Source organism: Cryptomeria japonica, chromosome 6 (genome assembly GCF_030272615.1).
Source record: "Cryptomeria japonica chromosome 6, Sugi_1.0, whole genome shotgun sequence".
NCBI lineage: Eukaryota > Viridiplantae > Streptophyta > Pinopsida > Cupressales > Cupressaceae > Cryptomeria > Cryptomeria japonica.
The window spans coordinates 655,624,919-655,630,447 of record NC_081410.1 but is presented as its reverse complement, the minus strand read 5'-3'; positions in this window follow the sequence as shown (position 1 = coordinate 655,630,447).

Sequence of the window (5,529 nt, the reverse complement as noted above, 5' to 3'; positions counted from 1 at the left end):
CAGAATAAGGTAAGGAGATGAATGGAAGACAACCTTCAAGACAAATGAAGGTCTCTATGAGTGGATGATGATGCCTTTTGGGCTATCCAAAGCCCCAAGAACATTTATGTGCCTCATGAATGAGGTATTGAAGGATTTAATTGGTAAATTTGTTGTTGTTTATCTTGATTATATTCTTGTGTTTAGTGGGATGAAGGAGGAGCATTTGGAGAACTTGAACTTGGTTTTGAAGAAGTTGCATGATGAAAAGTTGATGATCAACATGGAGAAGAGTATCTTCATGAAGGATGAGCTTGTCTACCTTGGTTTTGTAATCTCCAAGGGGGATTTGAATGGATACAACAAAGGTGGAGGCTATCTTTTCATGGCCAACACCTAAGGCAGTAGGTGATGTGAGGAGTTTCTATGGGTTGGAACCAGTTTACAGAAAGTTCATAAGAAATTTTAGTCATATATGCACACCTATCCTAGACACAATCAAGGGAGGTAAAAAATGTAAGTTTTATTGGTCAAATGAAGCAAATGAATCTTTTGAATATCTAAAAAGGAGAGTAGCACAACAACCCATTATTTTTTTGCTTGATTTTAACAAGTTGTTCATAGTGGAGTGTGGTGCTAGTAATCTTGCCATAGGGGCTGCCTTGAGTCAAGAGGGCAGACCGATGGATTTCTTTAGTGAGAAACTCAATGATACTAAAATGAAGTATTCTACATATGATTTGGAGTTGTATGCAATGGTACAAGCCTTGAAGAAATGGAGGCATTACCTTTTACCTAAAGAATTCATTGTTTATACTGACAATCATGCTCTCAGTTTTCTGAATGGACAAGAGAAGCTTAGTCAAAAGTATATGAAGTGGGTTGAACATCTTCAAGCCTGCACATTTACCATAACACGAGAAGGGGCAGGCCATTAAAGTGGTGGATGCATTGAGTAGGAGGGTGTGCATGGTGCAATAAATTCAGTTGCAAAGTGTGGGAATTGATTCCTCAAGCAAATGTACAAGGATGACGAAGATTTCAGTGAGATATATGAGGTTTGCACTCAATTTTTTAGATTCTTATCATTCTAATTTTGATGAGTTTTTGTTGCAACAGGGGTTGTTTTTCAAAGGGAGCTAATTGTGTATCCCTAGATGCTCCATGAGGGAGAACATTATCAAGGAGAAACATTGTGGCAGTTTGGGACATCACTTTGGGCTTGATAAAACCTTAGAACATGTGAAGAGGTACTATTTTTGGCCAAAGTTGCAATCAGATGTCAAGAAGTTTGTTGAAATTTGCAGCTTATGCCAAAGGGATAAGGGAACATCATCAAATGTTGGTTAATATCAACCACTCCCTATTCCTAATATGCCATGGGAGAGTATCAACATGGATTTTGTTTTGGGTCTTCCTAGGACTCAAAGAGGCTTTGATAGGATTTTTGTTGTGGTAGATAGATTGCTCACTTTTTGCCATGTAAATTTACTAATGATGCTTCCCATATTGCTGGCTTATTCTTCAAAGAAATTGTTAGAATCCATGGTTTGCCTCTCAACATTGTGATTGCCAGGGACTCTAAGTTTGTGGGCCAATTTTGGTGTACATTATGGAATAAGTTGGGCACTAAATTGTCCTTCACATTATCCTATCACCCTCAAACTAATGGCCAAACCAAGGTAGTGAATAGATCACTGGGAAGTCTTCTTAGGTGTCTTACAAAGCAACATGGAGAAACCCTCCAAAACTAGGGTTTTCGAGGAAATGTTTTCTTAACCCCACATTCCTCAGGCCAAATCAGCTTAAATTTAGGGGAATGGTAGGGGAGACAATGCATTTTAATATTTCCAAGGTTCCCGAGTGGGCCATTGAATTGGTGGATTTTGGGATCAAGCTCTAGGCTAGGCATCCTCATGTGACTAGTCAATTTTGACTGTTAAAATTTGTGCAAAGGTAAAAATAGGAGTGGTGGACCCTATATAATGGTAGATTTGGTGTTTTGGGATGTTTTCAGACCTTTCCCATCCATTGGTTTCATTATATCAAGCCATTGGTGTGTCGTTGCTTTGTAAAAGTGGCCTAAAATCCCTATTAGGACTCATGTAGTAGCAACGTTTGACCCAGTCAATGCAAGGGTTGGGGTATGAGTTTTGGAAGTGTTTTGTGTCACAAAAAGAGGCATAAACAAGTGTTAGGATTCTAGGGTGTCATTAGGATAATTTCAAAGTTTTACCCTTAAAGGCTCAAACCAGGGCTACTAGGAATAGGTGTCTTAAAGAGGGCAAGTCATCTTGATTGAAGCTGTACAAACAAAGGGTGTTGTCTTGGTCATGGTCAATGTTTCTAGTGTTGGATAAGAGGTTCTATAGGGTCCATACCTACTCTGTAATGCTGGATGTGTTGTAATCCAAGCTGGTTATAGGGGACCACAAGAGAGTTGGTGTCAAGGAGAGACTTGATGTGAGAAGTTGTATCTCAATGGGTTGTTTAGGGATAAAAAAGGGCCCCATTGAACAAAGGGAAGTGTAGTGGTATTCTTGTATGTTGTTGACAGGATTGTCCAAGAATCCATGAATGCTGAGACCTTAATTAAGGGTCTTGTAGAGTGAGTTTGTGTGAGAAGTCTTTGTTCCTTGGGGCTCTGCATCAATTAGCTAACAAATCTCAATATTATACCCCTCAATCAGTTTTTGCTAGCAACTATGAAGCATATGTGATGGCTTTATTGGAAAAAATCAATAGTCTTAATCAGGAAAATGATAGAGTAGTTGGCAGAGTGGGAGAACTCCAGAATTTGATAACTCCCCGGTTGGATATCTTGCTGAGTAGTCAACAAGATGCTATGAATACTCTGAATAAGAGTGTTCCGGTAGATCTCAGAGGAGAATAGATGAACACCTGTCTTTTCAGTGCTCTAATCAATATTTTGGAGAATTTGAAGACATGCTGGGATGGTCACTTGCAGTCCTCGAAGATAAGTTTTGCAGATATTTTAAATTTTTTGTAAGCTATTGAGTATATCCTTGTACATAAATTTTGGCGGATAACTATCTTTGGAATTACTGTCAAAGGGGGAGAGAGAGGAATGAAAAATTATCTATATTCTCAGGGGGAGCTTATTGAGTTGTTGAAGTTTTGCAGTGACATTGTCATTTTTAATCAAGTGTTGCCATCAATGCCAAAGGGGGAGATTGTTGGCAAGAGACATTGTACCGATAGAGATTTGTGCATGAGGATTGTTCTTAGGTTATAATTGATGGAAACTCAGATCAGATATCACATCTAGTATATGTAGAATTGATCTATCAAAAGTTTGAGAAGCTTGTTATTTATTTATGCTTAATTCTGGAAGGTCGAATACAGTATGCGACATAATATGAGTACATTTTACATATCTCCATTTTTGTTTCATAGTTTTGGTTGCGTTGATAGAGGTAGTTGATTGGATGTTAGAATCAGCTTGTTTCACAAACCTAGCCTTCGATATTGACTCTCGTGCAAGATAGAAGATTTGACATCCGATAATTAAGGAAGAACAAAGTCATTTTGGTGTAAAATGTTGTGCAGAATCTTTGAGATGATTTCGGTGATTTGTTTTGAGTTTGAGGTGGTTGAGAAAACATGTGTGAAGCCTATTATTAATATGTTTGGGTCCACATATGGATTTGTAATCAGATTAAGCTGACTTATTGCTACACATTTCATGTTGCGTGTTATGCGCCGGTTTTTCAAACTGACATGGAAATAGATTTGATTTGTTGATGCAGATATATAAGACCAATTAATTTGAGAATTTTGGTGTGTGGTATGATGAGATATGAGTATGCAAAGATTGTATGAGCAATTGTGCAAAGTTTTGTATATGTGATTGAAGGTTTTTGTGCTTCGATATATGATAGAGCAACGAAATAGAGCAAAGAGACAGAACAGCTGAAGAAGACCTTTTGCACCTAACTAGAACTAATTTTTGGCATATGTAGATGCTATTCTCCAGTTCAGATATTCTTGTTATCATTTGTAATAATTTGTGAGGCAGTGAGCCTTCCTCCGGGTTGTAGCCCTCTTTTGTAATTGAGCAGTGAGCTATAGGCAGTGTTCCTGAATGAATGTGCATTCCCCTCTTGTAATATTATTATACTCCTGATCAAAGTATTATAATATTGTGGGTTCCAATCCCACCATGGTTTTTCCCTTTTTGAGTTTCCACGTAAAATTTTTGGCGTTATGGTTGTGTGGTTGTTTGCATTCAGTTTCTGCACTTTACTTTTATTCATTTGTATCTAGCGGTTAAGAATCCAGTCAAGAAAGTTGTTAATTGTTCAACACTGATTCACGCCCCGCCCCCCCCCCCCCCCCCCCCCCCTCTTAGTGTTCATTGATTCCAACAATAAAATGATCTATTAATTGTGCAGTATATGATGATGTGTAGTCAAGGTCATGACAAAGGCATTACCATCACCCTGGGAAGAATTTTTATCTAGACTTATCATCAAAATCCCTCTTCTTCTTCTCATCTTCATAATCTCTTTTGAAATATCTGGATTTGTCATAGTTCTAACATTTTTCCTAGTTATTTCCATTATATTTGGCTCTGGACCTATCTTTTTTCTTGCCTCTCTCTTTTGATCTTCCTCAAGTAGGATCTCTTTGGATAATTTAAACTTTTTTCTTTGCGTCTCCTCTAAAACTAATGATGCAACTACCTCATCCATTTTTAATCTAAAGGCATTAATGTCAATTTCCATCACCAAGTGATCAAATGAGTCTAGAAAAAACTCAAAGTCATGCAATGATGCTCATATTCCATCTTTACTCCAATATAGTGCAACTGAGTAACAATTATGTTGAAATCATTCAGATGCTCAACCATAAAACTAGCATCCTCTATCCTAAGGGAATATAACTTATTTCTCAAAAAAATTATTTACCTATAATTTAACCTAATAAATTTATCCCAACTTCTTCTAAATGTTCACTATAATAGTCTTTTCATGTGCATTCAATAATGCAAATTTCCCAAACAAATTATAATAATATGCTTAGCTTCTCATTCCATTACCCTAGGTTTGGATTTGGATACTATAGGCTGTAAATCTCTATCCATGAGCATATCCCCTATCTTGAGATCCTAAAGCTAAACATTATGCTTAAGAACTTATCCATCTCCATTCTTGTTGTGCTTGTCATTTTTCTTGCAATGCGATTTTTTTTTGTGGAAGCTCTCAATCAATCCAAAATTAGTACAAAAATTCCTTGTCCTTAACACCTAAAATTCAAGGTGATTAAAATATAATACAAAATGAAAGGATGAAAAAGTGTGAAATGCATTTCTTCTACTAATCTATGAGAGAAGATATGTACAAAAAATTAAAATAATTTTATAGTTACAAAAAAATTAACACAAAAGCAATATACCATACAAAAAAATTAACACAAAAGCAATATACCATAACATGGTGATTTATGTGGAGAAAACCCTTTCGATATTTTAATAATTAATTAAAATTTAGAATACAATTATAGATTATAAAGCTTCATAGAAGTATC